This window comes from Lissotriton helveticus, chromosome 5_1 (assembly GCF_964261635.1).
Source record: "Lissotriton helveticus chromosome 5_1, aLisHel1.1, whole genome shotgun sequence".
In the NCBI taxonomy this organism is placed as follows: Eukaryota; Metazoa; Chordata; class Amphibia; order Caudata; family Salamandridae; genus Lissotriton; species Lissotriton helveticus.
This window is the reverse complement of record NC_136065.1, coordinates 779,459,228-779,479,251: the sequence shown is the minus strand read 5'-3', so window position 1 is coordinate 779,479,251 and position 20,024 is coordinate 779,459,228.

Genomic DNA, 20,024 nt, shown 5'->3' with positions numbered 1-20,024 from the left:
TTCTGATTAAAGGTGCACTGTGGCACAAGCAAAGATAATGCACCCTATCACTAATACTAGATGACAGCGATTGGTGATAAAAGATTCTTGGCTCTATTTGGGACCTTAATGATCATAACTCTGTTTTCCCTTATCAAGTTATATAGGTTTGGTGTCATTTTACTTGATAAAGTAAACTAAATATTTCAGTGTTGTGTTTTTTTACTTTGTTACTGCTTTTGTATTGCCTTAATACTCAACACGTTGCCTCTAAGTTAGGCCTGTGTGTTCTGTGCTATAGCCATCAAGGGGATGAGCTCAGGTTAATTAAGTGAATTTAGTGGCTTACCATGACAAAGATTGTGGTTATTACTTGAGGTAGAAACTTGCCCCCACCCCCAACGAATACCCTTAATCCTTACAGTAGATATACAAAAACATTGTGCATAAATCAATATATCCTTGCAGCACTATCAGGGTCTGATACCTTCCACGGACATAGAAGATTCTGGCATTGACCAGTCTAGCTGGATTTATGAGCCCTGATATCAGTATTGTATTTGTTAATATATTGCTTTTCGTGATAGGTGTGCGTTTATAGTTTATCGCTCAAATGGTTTATGGAGTTCAATTGTGGCTTGACAGCTGCAGATGCAGGATATGTTTTTCTGAAAAATCGACTATCTTCACTTAGTGTATAATAATCGGTTCTATATGCAGCATCTGAAGAGATACGTTTAGAGAGGAATTGGCCCAACGGCTAGGGCGGTGACCTCATATATGGGGATCTGAGTTTGAGTAGCGGCAATGGCGCTGAACATCCTGTGATTCTGGGCAAATGGCTTACCCCCAGATGCATCAAGCACCCATTTTGCGAATTCCAATTAGCAAAAAATACCGAATCACAAATTGGAATTCGCAGAATGGGATGCATAAAAAACATGCGATTAAAAAATGCGATTCGCAATCGGCCGCAATCGCCGAATGCGAATTTCCAAAAATCGCTGAAAATTTGCAGAATCTCCTGTTTTCCCAACCTGAAATTGCGATTTCGCAATTACCGAAATCGCAAATTGCGAGATCGCAAAAACGGGAAGTCGCATTTTGAGCACAATGATGACATCACAACCAGGAAGTAGGCAGTTCCCTTACTCATTCTGAACACAGAGCTGGAGAGAGGAGGAGGCACAGCCCTGAGCTCTAGAAGAAACACCCTGCAGCCCCAAAACAGAACAGACATCCAACACCAGAATGTCCCAGGATGCAGCAGGAGCCAGTGAAACTGGCAGGAAAAGAAGAATTACGTTTTCAGAACAGGAGCTGGAGTTCCTGATTGAGGGAGTCAGCAGGGACCATGATAAGCTTTTTGGGAAGCTGTCCAGAAAGGTGCCTGAGGCCGACAAAAGGCACATTTGGCAGTGCATCAGGGCGAAGGTAAACGCAGTAGGAGTGACCCAGCGGTCAATTGATGACCTGAAGAAGAGGTGGTATGACCTCAGAGGGCGTGCTAAGGAGCGTATAGCAGAGAGGCTGGGGAGCAACATGCCACGCGAGGAGGAGACCCCACAGTTGCCGCCAACACACCACTTGAAGACCTGGTTGAGGACACCATCAACCCTGCAGCCTGCGTGGAGGTCACTCGGCTGGACACCTTCCGACCCACACAACAATCACAAAGTAAGAGCCATGCAACTGCGACCCCGTTCCCCAAAGAATGCCCATGCCCCCGAGCTAGCCATTTGACAACCCCAGTAAAGAAGTCCCTGCACATCAGAAACGCACTATTGCATTGTGGGACCTGTAGTATGACAATAGTTCTCTGATAGCCACACACAGCCAGAACTGTCAAGCGAAACATATCCCAAAGCCAGTCAGGGAATGCAAGTCTGCATGCATGTTGCAACATCCCATGTGCAAGATTCATTTCAATAATCATGCACCCATTTACATCACACGTGCTGCAGAAGCAGAGACAACAGACAGCGAGGCACTCCACATCGAGGAGACCCCAGAGGAGACGGAGGGAGAGAGCCATCCTGCCCCACAACCTGGACCGTCACACACACCTGCACCAGCACCAGTACCACCACCTCCACATGGGGACAGGACCACCCCTGCAGCCACAGGAGGAGTGCAGACACTCCATGCATCACGCATGGCAGTGGAACAGGCCCCACCACCACCCAGGAGGCAGACATGCCGCACAGCCACTGTGCGGTCGCAGGCAAACGGCCAGTTGAGGCAACAGCGCAACGGGGGCACATGAGCAGAGAGGGAGCAACAGGCCCAAGATCCAGGGCTAGGGATCGAACGCCGGATGCTAGCTGTGCACCGTAAGCAGGCACAGAACATGGCAGCCATGCTGCTGCAGCTGTACAAGACTGCACGCAATGTGAATCAGCTCACTGAAAGTGTGCAGGAGTTGACTGCTGCAGTTAAGGAGAACAGCCAACTGATGGTGTCGCAGCAGGACATCACCCGCCGCCGCCACCGCCAGCTGCTGACCCGGCTATCAGCATATACCAGGTCAAACCACCTGATCGGGAATGCAACATCCCAACTGTCACGCCGCTCCCTGGCAATGCAAATTCAAATGGTGCAAAGCAGCCAGGATGTTGCAAGGGCCCTGGAGCAGGTCACCACCGCTATCCAGAACCAACAGGTGAGGGGCCGTGCCCATGCAATGGGGGGTGATGATGCCACTGAGGGCACATCCAGCCTGAGCTGCCTGTCTGTGCTGGTGGCACCAGAACGGCGCCACAGTACCAGGCCCAGTGCAGCATCACGGCCGGACACTGCCGACGTGGATTCGGAGAGGCGATCAAATGTGGCTAATTAGTTTTAATTATTCTGCATGTTGCAATAAATTCCAAAAAAGAACACATAGTCTACTAAACAAAGAATCCATTCTTGTGCTATCATAAATACAATACAAATCCAATTAACATTTGATCAAATAGTGGCCACTATATTAAGTATAGTCTGATCTTTGGACCATAGGAGTCTTTGAAAAAATTTACCATCACACTTTTGGAATACAATGTATCGTTAACTGTGTAAAAGTGATTCTGGTTTATATATTTCAACTGTTTGTTGTTTCTGTGATTTATTGTTATTATATTTGTTTTTGTTGTCAGTATCGTGCAATTTATTTGATCAAATGTTAATTGGATTTGTATTGTATTTATGATAGCACAAGAATGGAGTCTTTGTTTAGTAGAGTATGTGTTCTTTTTTGGAATTTATTGCAACATGCAGAATAATTAAAACTAATTAGCCAAAATTGATGGCTAGGATAAACGCATTCATTTTAGTTTTCCTTACATTAGTAATAACTCCTTAAAAAATTGGAGGAGAGGGTACATCTATTTTTTTCATGCTGATATACAAAGCACGCCTGCTGTGCATTCAAGAGGCTGTATGATGCAATACAGCAGTTATGTTGTTTGTGAAATACAAATAAGTTCTAGATCTTGTTCAAAATATAGAATGAGAATTTATTTTGAATTCAAATATTACTCATGTCATTATTTCATGTGGCATGCATGAGTGCAGTGTTGTGTGAGGGGTATGGGTGCACTGAAAATAGTTCTGTGTAATGTTTTTACGCCGTCGAACTTTGGAACCTGCTCGACACAACCTCACCAGACGTCGCCTTCCTCACAGAAACCTGGATGAACGCCTCCTCAGCACCCGACATCGCCATCGCCATCCCAGACGGATACAAGATCATCTGGAGAGACCGCATCAACCAGACTGGAGGAGGCATCGCCATCGAACACAAGAACACCATCCGCATCACGACCGACTCCAACGACACCTTCGCCGCCGCTGAGTATCTCCACTTCCAGATACACACCAACCCAAAGACGACCCTCAGAGGCACCCTCGTCTACAGACCCCCGGGACCACGTACACAATTCAGCGAAGACATCACGGACTTCGTCAGCCCGCACGCCCTCCGATCCGCTGACTACATCCTCCTAGGGGACCTCAACTTCCACCTGGAGAACAACAAGGACCGCAACACCGCCGCCCTGCTGGACCTCGGACTCAAGCAACTGGTCAACACCCCCACCCACTACGCCGGCCACACGCTTGATCCCGTCTTCTCATCCAGCAAGTACATCACCTTCAGCCACTCCACCGGACTTCACTGGACCGACCACAGCTGCGTCCACTTCAGCTTCAGAAGAACCACGACCCACCACCACCCGCAACAGGTTCCTCGCAGGAGCTGGAGCAAGATCACCGCCGAGCAGCTCACCGCCTCCCTCAGCCAGAACCCACCCGCCAGCACAACAAACCCCAACGAAGCAGCACGCAACCTCACGCAGTGGCTGACCGCCTGTGCCGACGACCTCGCGCCACTAAAGAACCCGCCCAGCAGACCCAGAAGCAAGAAAGCCTCCTGGTTCACCGACGAACTCAAAGACTCCAAGAAGAACTGCCGCACCCTCGAGAAAGCCTGGCTCCTCGACCAGACCACAGACAACATGACCGCCCTCAAAGACGCCACCCGCAAGCACCACCAGCTCATCCGCACCACCAAGAAGAAATCACTGAAGGAACGACTGGACAACAACGCCCACGACAGCAAGGAACTCTTCAGCATCGTCAAGGAGTTCTCCAATCCCAGCAGCGGCAACAACGACAACACTCCTTCACAAGATCTCTGTGACTCTCTCGCCTCGTACTTCCACCGCAAGATCGCCGACATCCACAACGGCATCGGCGCACCTTCCACGCACCCGACCGTCGAACCAACGCCCCCCACCGCCACCCTCCGCACCTGGACCACGGTGACCACCGAAGACACAGCCCGCACGATGAACACCATCCACTCCGGCTCTCCGACCGACCCCTGCCCCCACCACGTCTTCAACAAGGCTGACTCCATCATCGCACCCCAACTCCGGGACGCCATCAACTCCTCCTTCAACACCGCCACCTTCCCGGAGAGCTGGAAGCATGCCGAGCTCAACGCCCTACTGAAGAAACCAACAGCGGAACCCACCGACCTCAAGAACTTCCGCCCCATCTCGCTCCTCCCTTTCCCTGCCAAAGTCATTGAGAAGACCGTCAACAGACAGCTTGCAGCCTTCCTCGAGACGAACGGATCCCTCGACCCCTCGCAGTCCGGTTTCCGAGGCAACCACAGCACCGAGACCGCCCTCATCGCAGCCACCGACGACATCCGAGCCCTGCTCGACAACGGGGAAACAGCGGCCCTCATCCTCCTGGACCTCTCTGCAGCGTTCAACACCGTCTGCCACCGCACCCTAGTTCAACGCCTCAGCAACATCGGTATCCAAGAAAAGGCACTGGAGTGGATCATCTCGTTCCTCGCCGGAAGAACACAAAGAGTCCGCCTCCCCCCCCGTTCCGATCCGAGGCCACCAAAGTCATCTGCGGCGTACCGCAAGGATCATCGCTCAGCCCAACCCTCTTCAACGTCTACATGAGCCCTCTCGCAGCCATCGCACGCAACACAACCTCAACATAATCTCCTACGCCGACAACACCCAGCTGATCCTCTCCCTCACCAACGACCCTGCCACCACCAGAACGAGCCTACACGAAGGGATGAAAGACGTCGCCGAATGGATGAAGAACAGCCGCCTGAAACTGAACTCAGACAAGACGGAAGTCCTCATCCTGCGGCCATCGCCCTCCGCCTGGGACGACTCCTGGTGGCCTCCCGCCCTGGGCACCGCTCCCAAGCCAACAGACCATGCACGCAACCTGGGTTTCATCCTGGACTCTTCCCTCTCGATGACCAGACAAGTCAACGCCATCTCCTCATCGTGCTTCAACACCCTGCGTATGCTCCGAAAGATCTTCCGCTGGAATCCGACCGAAACCAGGAAGACGGTCACCCAGGCACTCGTCACCAGCCGACTGGACTACGGGAACACCCTCTACGCGGGAACCACAGCCAAACTACAGAAAAGACTCCAGCGCATACAGAACGCCTCCGCCCGACTCATCTTGGACATCCCCCGACGCAGCCACATCTCCGGCCACCTGAGGGACCTGCATTGGCTCCCGTCAGCAAAAGGATCACGTTCAGGCTCCTTACCCACGCACACAAGTCTCTCCACGACCTGGGCCCCAAGTACCTCAACGACCGCCTGACCTTCTACACGCCCACCCGCCAGCTACGTTCTACAAGCCTCGCCCTCGCCGCCGTACCACGCATCCGAAGAGCCACCGCCGGAGGAAGATCCTTCTCCTACCTAGCAGCCAAGACATGGAACTCCCTCCCCATCCACCTCCGGCTGACACAGGACCATCTCGCCTTCAGGAAACAACTCAAGACTTGGCTGTTCGAGCAGTAGCGGACCCCTCCCCCAAGCGCCTTGAGACCCTTCCGGGTGAGTAGCGCGCTATACAAATGCTATGATTGATTGATTGATTGATTGTTGCGGCGCCTGTGTCCTTCTGCAGGATTCTCCCCACGTGCATGATGCACATGTGTAGGTGGCCGGTTGTCCCTCTCCGACTCACTACCAGAGATCTCCACAGGTATCCTCCGCTTGGTAGCAATATTGTGGAGTATGGCACACACAGCCACGATGCGGCAGCAGACCTCAGGCTGGTATTTGAGGGCCCCACCAGTCTTGTGTAGGATGCGGAATTGGCTCTTTAACGTCCCAAATGTCCGCTCAATGACATTTCTTGTGTGAATGTGCGCAGCATTGTAACGCCGTTCCTGTGGTGTTGCAGGGTTGAGGTATGGGGTGAGGAGTACTCACGGAGGCCATAGGCGCTATCACCTGAAGGATGGGAACAGAGGGTCAGTGCCTGTTTTGCGCAGCTACATGGTCTTGACATGCTGTATGTGGGCATGTGTACTTACCTAGCAGATGTCCTTCGCCAAAGTCACCCCTGGCCAAGCGGGTGTGTATGCCGCTGTGCCTGAAGATGAACGAATCATGCGTGCTCCCCGGATATTGGGCCACTATGTCGGTGATGAATGTCTTTGCATTGCAGACCATCTGGATGTTTAGTGAGTGGTAGGACATATGGTTCCGGTACATGTATTCTTTCTCGGCGGGTGGGCAAATGTGGATGTGGGTACAGTCAATGCAGCCAATTACATGGGGGAATTGCGCGGTGTTATAGAAGTCAAGCTTTGTTTGGTTTAAGTCCTGTTGGGTGGTTGGGAAGGTTATGTAGTGGTGTATCCGGCTCAGCATGGTGTCCAGGAAACTCCGTAGGCAGCATGACAGTGTGCTCTGGGAGATCCCCCCTGCATATGCAACTATCCCCTGGAAGCTTCCGGAGGTCAGGAGGTGCAGGCAGCACAGGACCTGGACATTGGTGGGCACGGCATTGGTCCTCCTTCTTGGGTGCTGCATCAGGGGGTCAAGGTCTCGGATGAGCTTCGTTATCATTGCCCCATTCAGCCTGTATTTGGAGTAGATCTCCTCTTCAGTCTGGCCCTGGAGTGGTATCCGCAGCCGGAAGATGCGCTCCTGGATCCTGCGTTGGTTCCGGGCTGCAGCCTGGAGCCTCAGCCGTCTTGCCACGATGTATAGACCTGGCATTGTGAATGTCCTCATGCTCCTACTGTGTCTCCTTAAGTGTGTTTGTTTTGCCCCGCCCCTATTTCTTGTTAGAATTTTTTTTTCTTCCCAATTGAACTTCATGGTTACCACCTGGTTTGACTTCTCCTTAAATTGCGACTCGCATTTAGCGAATTTGGGCTTTTTCGCAATTTGCGATTTATTTGCGAATTCGCAAATTAATTTGCGGAATAAGTGGAAAAACGCTGTTACAGATTCGCTAAGGGGGTTCCACATTGATTCTGCGAATTTATGTTTGCGAATTCGCAATTTACTGGGTTTTTTTGCTTGATGAATTGCGGGAGCCGTAATTTTTGCAAAACATCATTGCTCACAAAGCTGCCAGTCTCTCATCAAAGTAAAAAAAGAACATTGGGTAAAAGTACAAATATTTTTTGTCTCAAAAATAGCCCTGGCACTTAAGTGTCGCTGTGTGCACTAGTGAATGGCAGAATACAGTCACTCACAATTAAATTACTCAATGGCTGAAGTGGATTTAGCAATTGCTCCATGCTGTATGCTATGATGGGTGAAAGAAAAATGTGAATGACACGGTAAGAGCCTGAAAGCCACCACAAGTAAGTATATTATACATATAAAGTTAGCACAATTAAAAGGTGTTGGCTAACGCCAGGCATAAAAAAAAAGATTTAAGAAATAAGGCTGCCATTTGACCCCTTCACATGCATTTGTAATTGGCCAGTGTTTCTATTCAGTAAACAAAGTATTAAAGTTCATATGTAATGGCTAGGGGACATTTAGCTCAGTGAGACACTCCTAGGAATTTAAAAAGCAACGTGCCTGCTCTTTTAGGTAATATAAGGGAATGAAAGATTCGAAGGTATGATTAACAGTGTATGGTAATCTGCTTGTAAAAAGACTACAATTCCAGTAGATGGCAGAGTTGCCTTATATAAATACATTAAACACTTCTGGGCTTTGTAAAGTTTTTCAACTCCATAGGTCCTCGCATGAATTGTATTTTTTCTAATCCATAGGAGCTCGCAGTTTGTCAGTAAGAATAAATATGCAGTGACGCACAAAATGTATGGCGTAAAAGCGCACAGTGTTTAAGGTACGGCTAAAATGTAATTGTTCCTGATCTCAATCACGTGCTAAAGCACATGTGGCCTTTATGTGTTTCGCCTCGTAAAACAAGAAACACATCAGCAGTTAACTATGCCAGAAAAGGGAAGCTGGCAGAAGCACTGCCCTCGTTTCCGATGTTTATTCCCTTTACTGCCGCACTTGACCCAATCACATTCTCATCATCCCCATCGATCATCTGACACCACAATCAAGATACGCTTTTTAGGGTCTTGATACAGACAGCTTTAGCTGTCAGGCAAGACTCGGATATCACAATTACACACAATCATACGACAACAGACCAGATTCAAGTGGGAGACTCCCTGTTGTTCACTTCCAAAAAGCTTCACTTTAGGCGTCTCCCACCTAAAATCTCCTTCCTCCTCTTCAATGTAAGTCAATGGGGAAAATCAGTTACCCACATTTTTCTCAAACTTTCCCTCTTACCACGTTCGAAATGTTTACATGTAAGAACAACATATCGTACAACATATCCCACAATCATAGCTGCCATGGTTTCAGATTGCTTATGTGTGACATTTTCATAATTTCAGTGTAATAATGAGTGACATTCAAAGACTATGAGTGACACTTTCTAGTGAACGGTATAATGTCACCTACACTTAGACACCTGTTGCTGGACAGCCCGGGTAGCAGAGAAACAATAAATTAAACAGAGATTCCCTGCCTTCGCCAGGCTGTGCCTCGCTGGCTGGCAATCAATCAAATTATTTGCATGATCAGACTGGAAGGGCGAGATTTTGATCGATACCTTATCACTATTGATCTAAACCCCGATCTGGTCGACTGAACCTTTGTTGCCTGTCATTGAGGGAAGAAAGTGCATCTCTTACCAAGTTAGTTCACCCAATAAAGGACTCCGCTCCAAAAGATCACAAACAACTTCTAGCTTTCAAAAGTTTATTGTAAGGTTAGGATAAGCTGCAAATACAGGCATCTCAGAATGAGATTCACGAGATACACAGGTCCAACTACATACATGTGCTCTCTGAAAGCCCTCAGACGAGCAACGGAAATTACCAGCACAAGTTCTAAGAATAATAAAGCTATCAGCATTGACGCATATTGAGATCTCTCCTTCATTTAAGTTGGAGGAAAACACACAGGTTAGGCTGTCCCTACCCTGCTCTAGATGGTATCCCTACTTAACCAAGTCTCAACCTAACAAAAGGTGTCAGCAGTGAATGACCCCCAAGGGAAGTCACCCACTCTTAGTCTCTTGGTGAAAACCTATAGTTCTCCAGTCATGACCCCTCTCTGCCTACCCATCCGCTCTCTAAAGGGTCCTCAGGCATCTGTTCTAACTCCACCCAGGGGTGCTGTCCCTAATACAAAACAGTCAACAACATTTGAGACGCCCCTCGTGAGACGCCCCTCACGTGGTGTAGCTTCTGGCTTTTTCCATGCTGCTTTGTATTGGGCCTCATACGTTGGAGTTGACCTTGCTTCTCAGACTCTTCTCCGGCCCGCTGATACCCCTTAAAACATTCCGGAACCCTCCTCCATGTCTGGGCCGTCTTCTGAACAGACCTCTATTCATATTATTTATAATTGGATCCCCCCTTTTCTCTTGCAGACAGACATCTGCAGCCAAGATCCCAACTCTCATAGACTTCCAAAAAGGTTTCGCAACATTTCTCGGCCCAGACCAGTACGTGTAAATCAATGTTAAAACATTTCAGGCCTACAGCATTTCTCATAATAATTATAGCATTCAACTTCTTCATTAATTAAAGCATGTTAATACTCTTATTCTATTATTCAGTAAACACATCTATAAATCATGGCCCATTAATGCAATGACCAAAACATTAGTGCAATCTATGTCGTGAAAAGAAACACCTTCCCCTTCCCTTCTAGCTCTGGCCCTGAGGCCTACCACATTCTGCGTTTAACCACATGCCATCTTACATTTTAACAGCTACACGACATGGATTCAGGAATAATCACATCTAATAAAATCATATAGTGTCACACATTTCTGTATTAGTTCCACTTCTACTTAAATCTCTACATTAGCTATACATTCAGAATATAATTGCAGATACTACTAGCACTCATGGCATTTCTCCTCATGATTTGTGCTTACTACGGGTAAGTGTGATGCACTCATACATTTAGGTCAGTTTGCGCTCTCTCAGTTCCCCCCTTTGATGACCTCTCGGGGTCATCACTAACATTTAAACTGCAGTTATTGCTAGCATAACTTGTCTCTGCGTTTCCAGAGCCCTCAGACTCCTGTACTGATTATCTTGTATGGCAGCCAATCTCTGCAGCTGCTCTCTTTGGGCCCTTTCTGACCTTTTTGCTCTGTACCATTTGAATACCCTCACCAATCCCCACAATATGATCCCACAGATCAATATTATGATGATAGGTTTTAGTATATACCACACAAAGCTTTTGCCTAGGGTGGAGATCCACCCTCCAACTTCACTCATTCCGTGGCCCACCTTTTCCCAGACATTTTCTCTACTCAAGTCTTCGATCTCCTTATGAATATCAGTTATGTTCCTAATAACTTTCTCAAGGGGCTTTGAATTGTCTGGAATGTAGGTACAACATTCCTGGACCTTCAAAGCCTTACAGACTCCGCCCTCTTTTGCTAGTAGGACGTCTAACGCAAGACGGTTCTGAAGAACCATAGCCCTTATCGATTGCATCTCTCCTTCTACCAGCATTAAGGACTGAGCAGTGCTGGCAGACAACCTGTCGACGACTGTTGCCAGTCGTCTAATTTTAACATCATTAAGGATTAGTCCCAAAAGAGGGAACACAGCTCCAAAGACATCTCCAACCATTTCTGCATCTCCTATATCTCTCCTTCCCCTCGATGATGTCTTGCCCTCGATGATCTCTAAGTCTTGTGCATGATATATTTTGGGGAAGACAATTGCTAGGTAACATGATCCATACCAGTTGTCAGGTAGTCTCACGTAGGCATTTCTTCCACATACAAAATACACATTTGGAATCACTTGCATTCCCTTCAGGAAATCTTTAGTATAGTACTCTATATTGAAAGCATGTTCACAGCTGACTTCTCCCACGTATACATTTTCGTAATACGTTTTGGCTCGGTGAAGACATAGCTTTCCTCTCTGCGTCTTATCTAAAGCTATTGGACCACTACTACCCTTTCTCTTGTGTGCCTTCTCTTCCTCGGTCCAATCTGTTTTCCATTGTCCTGATTTTTTCAAAATCTTTTGTCTCCTGTAACGATCATCCACCTGCCCTATGAACTTCTTCTCGACTTCTGACACTTTGCATGTCAGGTTATTTCTACGGGCATGTGAAGTATCTAAGGTAATCCAAGGAATGAAGAACTTGGCCAATCTGTCTTCACTTTTCCAGTAGTCCCATTTGTTCATCTGCTTATAATTTGGGACTTCTGGCAACACTGAATCATAATTGGAGAAATAGTATTCAAAACTATCTCTCCCATAAAATATACTAAGCAATAAGCTACATGTAATGCCATATGTCAGCGGGAGGTGATGATATCTAATGCCTTCATCTACAGACGCCGGCAACTGCATGCAGACGTAACAGTCCTTAACCTCCATGGCATCCACGTATTCATATAAGAGTTTAGCATAAGCATTTGACCTAAAGTCTCCTTGGGACTCATCTACGTGTAACCTGCGGGCTTCTGCAGCTAATAACGCTTTCTCTTGAGTGTTTTCCCTTTTCTCACCAGCAACAGTGGGTGTAAGCGTTTCTACAGATTTCACATCAGTTACCTTCGCCTCTTCCTCATGTCCCTTTACATAAGAAATTGTTACCACTAAAGCTATTAATATTATCACTCCTACTATTAGTGTACCTATTATACATTTAGCTCTGCGGTTCTGGGTGCCGGCTTCCATTTCGTCAGACAATATAGCTCTCTCTTATCTTGGCACAAAGTTCTTTTCTTCTCGTTCCTTTACAGTCTCTTTTTACTCTTTTTGTCTTTAGAATCCACACAACTGGAAGCTGACAACCTTCTTCGCAAAGGTCCTTTAACAGTTCAATAAAGACAACCCTAGCCCTTCTCCATCAACTCAAGGGAAGGTCCCTAATATTCTCTGCTTCCTGGGCGCTAGGTAATCTTCTTTTTTCTGCTCGCTTTATTTACAAAGTCCTTTAAGCATCTACTATCAGGTTTGTACCTGCAGCTTCGATAGCAAAGTTCAGTATTTCCAAACGAAGATTGTGCTCTTCATGGGCTGTTATCGTTGTACCAAAGTCGGGGAATTGCAATTCTGAGAGAAACATGTGTTTTAACTTGCTGAGGCGGGGAGGTCTGGGGAGCATGAATGTTAGTGACCCTTCTTGTTCGACTCCGGGTACCAACAGTCGTATTTCCACGGTGACGATGGGCTCAGAACTGGACACCACCACCGCTCGGATCCTCCCTGTCTCCTGTTTCAAAGACATTTGTCGCCAGATATGTCCACTCAGGGGTGGAGTATCTTCTGCTAGGCACACGCACTCTTCTTGACCTTCTTCGGTCCGGTGCTTCAGCGCCCTGAGCACCTTCTTCCGGGTCTGAGTCTTCTGATATCGGAGGAAGGGTTATCTCTGGAGTTGACCTCAGGCTAGAGCTCCTTCTTTGCGGCCAATTAGCTTCTCCACGTGCCCTTCTACTCCTTCTCCTTCTTGTCTGTTCTCGCTCTCTGTCAGACTTGTCAGTGTCTGACTCGTACTCCCAGCTACTTTCTCCTTCTGTAGCGTCGTCTGTTTCGCTGTTGTACTGACCGTCCTCAGCTTGGTCAGACTCGTTCCCTGCTTCCGCTGGCACCTCTACAGCTTGGCTAGCCCCCTCTATGGCTTCTCGGTCCTCTGCTGGACGTCTATCCGAGAGAGGAGCTGTTTCTTCCAGAGGTGCTGGAACCCTTCGCGTATGTGACGCGTGGATCCAATTGGGCAGGCCTCCCACCTTCACAGCCGTGTTCGCGATCAGGATGATCTGGAAGGGCCCACGCCAACGAACATCCAGGCAGCTTCTTCTCACATGTTTTTTTCACCAGGACCCAGTCCCCAGGATACAGGTCATGGCACGGGCCCTGGCACGATGGAACCTCGGCAGCCTGCACCTGAAGGGACACAGAATGAATGGCGTCAGACAGCCCCTTACAATAGTCCAGGATCATATCATCTGTGATATTTAACAGTGCAGTAGTTGGGATAGATGGCAGCCTCATTGCTCTTCCCATTAACACCTCATGTGGTGACAACCCCGTTCTTCTGTCTGGGGTACTACGAAGGCTCATGAGGACCAATGGCAGGGCGTCAGGCCAACTCAGGGTCGTTGAGGAACACACTTTTGCAATTCTGGCTTTGATCGTGCCATTGATCTGCTCCACAATTCCTGAGGCTTCTGGTCGGTAACTGCAATGCAATTTCTGATCTATGTTCAGAGCCGCACAAATCATCTTCACAAGCTCGCTGTTGAAATGCGTTCCCCTATCTGATTCCAAAGAGGCCGGCACCCCGAAGCGCGGAATGAGTTCCCTAAGCAGTAACTTGGCCACTGTGAGGGTGTCGCACCTACGTGTAGGGTATGCCTCAACCCATCTGGAGAATACACAAACAACCACCAGGACATAGCGGAGGCGGTTGCACCTCGGCATTTCAATGAAATCTATCTGCATTCGATTGAATGGACCTCCAGACCTTCCTATGTGGCTTAGTGCAACTGGTGTTCTTTTCCCTACGTTCAGCTGCTGACAGGTCACACAACGCTGGCACACTGCTTCTGCTGCTATTCTAAACTTAGGATTGTACCAGGTCTGTCTAAACACTCTCAGCATAGCGTCTCTCCCTAGGTGTACGGGACCATGTATGTGTCTGGCCATTGGGCTCACCATCTCATTGGGCAACACTGCTCTGCCATCTGCTGAGACCCAAAAATGGGACTCACCCACTACACATCCTGCCTTTTCCCATGTTTCTTTTTCAAAATCAGGAGCATTTTCTTGCATGGTTGTCAGTTCGTCCCAAGTATCAACAGTTTCCAATATCATGGCTAATTCAGTCCTTACATTTATTCCACCCACTTCCACCTCTGTGAAAGAGTACCCTTGTTCCGCGCAATACCGCGCGACTTCGTCGGCATATCTATTGCCTTGCGAGATGAAGTCCACATTTCTGGTATGTGCGATGCACTTTACAACTGCGATACCTGCTGGACATTGCAACGCCTCTAACAACAGGCGCACAAACTCTCCATTGCGAATGGGAGAGCCTGAAGAGGTCATGAACCCTCTTTGAGACCATAACTGCCCGTAATCATGAACCACCCCATAACCATATTGGCTGTCGGTGTATATGGTGACTCGAATTTGATTGCTTGCCAAGCAAGCACGTGTCAAGGCAATAATCTCGGCTACCTGAGCGGAGTGTACTCCTTCCAGGCACCCAGCTTCCACAACTCCAGTAATTGTACAAACAGCGTAAGCTGCTCTCAACTGCCCAACTTCGTCTCTTACACATGAGCCATCGACAAAGAAAATTTCGTCTGGGTCGGTCAGTGGCTCATCTACGATGTCGGGTCTGGGTTTGGTGCATAGTTCAGTCACATCGAGGCAGTCATGGTCTGTACATTCATCATCATCCTCGATATCATTTGGGAGTGGCATCAAGGTGGCAGGGTTCAAAACAGAGCATCTCCTGAGGGTCACATTCTCTGCAGCAAGAATAACTTGCTCATAGCGCGTGAGCCTGCTGTTGGTCAGATGCTGTGTTTTGGTCCTGGTCATCAACAGTTCAACAGAATGGGGCACGCACACCTCTAACGGGTGCCCCATGACGATATTTTCACATCTCTCAATGCTGACACCCGTTGCAGCAACGGATTTGAGACATCCGGGCAACGCTGCGGCTACTGGGTCTAAAGTAGCCGAGAAATAGGCAACTGGTCTACGGGCATTCCCATGGATTTGGACTAACACAGACAACGCGCAACCTTCTCTCTCACAACAGTAAAGCAAAAATGGTTTATTGTAATCAGGCATTCCCAATGCCGGAGCACGACACAGGTCCTCTCGCAGCTGTAGGAATGCCATCAAACAGTCTTTGTCCCATGGTACCGGATCGCTCACCTCCTTATGCGTCAGTTTTTGCAAGGGCTTTGCTTTCAGTGAAAAGTTCGCGATCCACTGTCGGCAATAACCCACCATCCCTAGGAACATCCTGACCTCTCTCTGTGTCCTAGGCGCATTCATTTTCATGATCGCCTCTATCCTGTCTGGTGACACCTTTCGTTTGCCTTTCTCTATTCGGTGTCCCAAGTACTGCACTTCTGTCAGGCAGTACTGCAACTTTCCCGGGGACACCTTGTGCCCATTGGCAGCTAGGTGATTTAACAAAGCAATGGAGTCCTCCCTGCAAGCTTCTTCTGTTTCTGACGCCACGAGGAGGTCGTCTATGTACTGGACCAGAACTGACTTCTGGGGCAGCACTAGACTTTCAAGATTTTTCTTCAAAAGCTGGTTGAAGATCGATGGGCTTTCTGTATACCCCTGAGGAATACGACACCATGTTAGGACGCGACCTTCCAGCTTAAATGCGAAAAGAAAATGGCTTTCTTCGTCCAGAGGGATCGAAAAGAAAGCCTGACAAAGATCAATCACAGTGAACCACTCAGCTTGGAATGGAATCTGAAACAGTATCACTGATGGATTCGGTACCACTGGACAACATGAAACAACTATGTTATTAATCTTTCGGAGGTCCTGCACTATCCGGAATTTCCCATTTGGTTTCTGCAGACCCATAATCGGGGAGTTGCATGGACTACCCACGATTTCTTTCAGTATTCCCTGTTTAATCATGGACTCGATCACGGGTTTTATGCCTGCAATCGTTTCTGGAGTCAATTTATATTGGGGTGTTCTTGGGAACTCAGCATGCGGTTTCACTACAATTTTCACTGGGTCCACCCCTTTGACCAATCCAATCTCTTCCCCAGTGAAGTCCCATACTTCTGGTGCCACTGTCTCTCTCAAGTCCCAGGGGAGCTCATCTACTGTCAACGTAGGGTACAGCTCCACGCATATTCTTGAGTTTGCAACTTTGAAGTCTGCGTCATCATCATTGGTCAATACCTCCACTCCCTGAGGTGTACAGTATATTGTACAATTCAATTTACACAACAGGTCTCTGCCTAGCAGACACACAGGACTTGAATCGCAAACCACAAACTGGTGCTCATCGCTGTACTTCCCTATTTTCACCTGTACCGGTTCTGTCAATTGGCTGGTTATTCTCCTGTTTGCGACCCCCACCACTTGTATGGTCTCTCCAGACATGGGCAGGTCTGGAACTGCAGCTGATCTGATCGTGGATCTAGTGGCTCCTGTGTCCACCAGAAATGTCGTGGGGCACCCTGCTACTTCTGCTTCGACATAGGGTCCCCTCTGGTCCACCTCCAAGGCTGCCCCGAGGGTGCAGTCTTCCCTTTCCACTCTCTGTCCGGTTAATGGGTCCACATAATAGCACTCTTCTCCTCCTACAAACAGGGGCATCTGTCTATAAGTCTTACCCATAGTCCCTACTCGGGGAGGTTGCGGGAACTGGGCTCGGGGAGGAGCCCCCCCCCCTTTGAGCACCTTTCCCTGGTATGGCGTCACCCCTCTTGTAGGCGCGCTCTGGACCTCTTCCTCCTCTATCTCTTGTTCTCCTATCTCTACATTGTAGGGACACTCGCGTTTCCAATGTCCCACCTCGTTACACTGGTGGCACCTAGTCGTTTTCTTCAAGGCAGCTACGTCTATTCTGGGTCTAAAGGTGGAACTCTCCTCATTGCCCTTGTTCTGACTGTACTGCTTCTTTCCTCCTGTACCTGTTCCTTGCTGCTGTTGCTGCTGTCCCCCCTTCCCTGCTGCCTGCATCTGTACCACCATCAATTTTTCTTTTAGTTTCTTAGCCTTGGAGTCTATCTCATCACAGCAGTACCTGGCATATCTCAGTATTTCGTCTAGGGGTTTATTTTGCCAACAAATCAAGTGTTGCTGAATCATTAAACTAATATCCGGTCTCAGTCCCAGGACGAACTTGGACACAAATTGCCCTATGTCTTTTGGATCCATTACATCCAGACCGCTATACTGTTTAAACGCCTTCAGCAATCTCTCGTAATATTCGTGGACTGTCTCTTTGGGTTCCTGTCTAGTTCGGTCTATTCTGACCCAATCTATGTCTTGCATTGGCACTTTCTCTTTCAGCCAAGTCATCACTCTCTCGAATTTTGCCATCACAATCTCGGACGGCCCATTAGTCTTAGCATCTCTCTCCGGCTCCGTTGTGGGCCACTCAGCGCTAACCTTGCATGCTGTCCACAGATCTCCTGGTACTACAATGTCAAACAGCGTGTTCAGATCTATCCATAGGACCTTTGAGATTTTTACAAATCTCTCAACTTGCTTGTACCACTCCACTGGGTTTTCCCGCAATTTGGGGAAGGAGGTGGTAAAAGCAGCTAAATCTCCCCTACTCCAAGGGACATGCACATAATTCCCATTTGCGACTTCACGCAAAGGGTATGCTTCTATTCCCTGCAGCCTTCCTGGTGTCGTACCAAGCGTGCTTCTCCTGACGGTCCCTTTCTTGGACCACCTCTCTTCCCACTTATCTAGTGCCCTCCATGTCCTTATTCCAGTGATCAGTTCCCTTATGTGCGTTTTCAGCCTGATCGTTCTCCTCTCATCTAGGTCTCGATCTGTGTAATGTAGCCTGTGGTTACCCTGTAATGCTTTGGTTCTTGACAGGTCCACCATATATTTGCCTGCTAATTCGACTAACTTCTCATGGATTGCTCTCGCCTTTCGAGTGATGTCCTTTGCCATATACAGTATTTCATCCTGCTCATACATTTCCATTCTCTCTAAAGGCAGGGTACCATCTACCATGTCATCCAGGTCTGACCTTAAGCTGGCGACATCGAGTCTCTTGGCTTTTATCTCAGCTCGCAATATGTCTTTCGAAGGGGGCTCACTGGTCTCCCTACCATCCCAACTCCGAGCTCTACGTTTGGGCTCGGGAGAGTTAATGAGTGCTCTCCCTTGCTCCCATCTCTCCAGGTCCCATGCTCGGCCATCCGATCTTGGAAGGTGATGGAACACGGGCCTGTTACCCCCACTCTTGCTCTGCCCACTCTCTCCTTCTTCTCTCCTTTCACCGTACGCCTCTCTGTTATTTTCCCTCTGGTCGCTACTCTCCCTTTGCCTAGTATCGCTCAGTATCCGATACGATCCTTCCTGGTTCCCCATATTCCCTGGGCTGCGCTCGTGTCCGTCATCACAGGGACTATGGTGCGACCTCTCACAACTCCCATTCAGTTCTCTGGTGCCGGGCACACAGTGGGTACACTTAAAGCTGTTCCTGTACTCTTGCGTTCTCCTCTCCCCTTCACTGAGTGTTGGGCGCGCCACCCCTCCACTCCCGGGGCCCCCGTTTTCCAGGTCCGTTCTATCTCCACTCCGGGCCCAATGGGTGACTCCCCTACTATCTCTCTCTCTCCAGTCCCACTCCGGGCTGCTCTCCCCAGCCCCGCAGTGAGTCCGTGCTCTGCTGTCCTGACTTTCCCTTTCAGCTTCCGCAGCTATGATGCTCTTGTGAGCCTCCACTGCCTCATCCCACTTCTTCATGTACTCATTTAGCTCTTGAAAGGATTTTCGTCCAGATCCCCTCATATCCACTGGCCATCTAGGGCCCCCAGGATCCCCTCCTGGATCCCCTGCTGTGTGCACCGGGGTGCTCCACTCTCTTGGTATCGGCATCTGACTTGGGAAATTGATCGTATCGTTCCTCCTTGCCGTCTCTGCTCTTTCTCCGTCCTTCCGTACCCGTTCTTCCCCTCTTGCTCTCTCTGGGTCATATATCGATATTATAGGACCTATGGTAACAGGTACCTGTAGTGCATCTGGTAATGCGTAGGATGTGGCGCACTCCGTTTCCGGCGCTCTTTGTACCACAAACCTCCCGACTACCTGTTGCACCTGACTAGGCTGGGACAGCTCTTTCTTTGCCTCAGGATCCCACTCTGAACTGGGAAGCGGTCCATGCTCTCCTGCATTGCCCCCCTTTTCTCTTTCACTATGCTCGACCTCTCCCCCTGCTCTATTATACGGGGGTGGCCTGTCTGTCAATAATCTGTTTATCAGGCTGTCCTCTGTTTCGCTCTCATCATCTTCTTCTAGGGGGCTTTTATTTCCGGGCACCTCTAACACTGGGTACAGTTTATTGACTTCCATGTTATGCACTCTCCATCTTTTAGCATCCGCATCCCATCTGGCATCCTGCACTGCCCTTACCGATCGTTTCACCCTTTCTTGTCGTCTGTTCATATTCTTTACATGCGCTGCCCTAATCCATGCA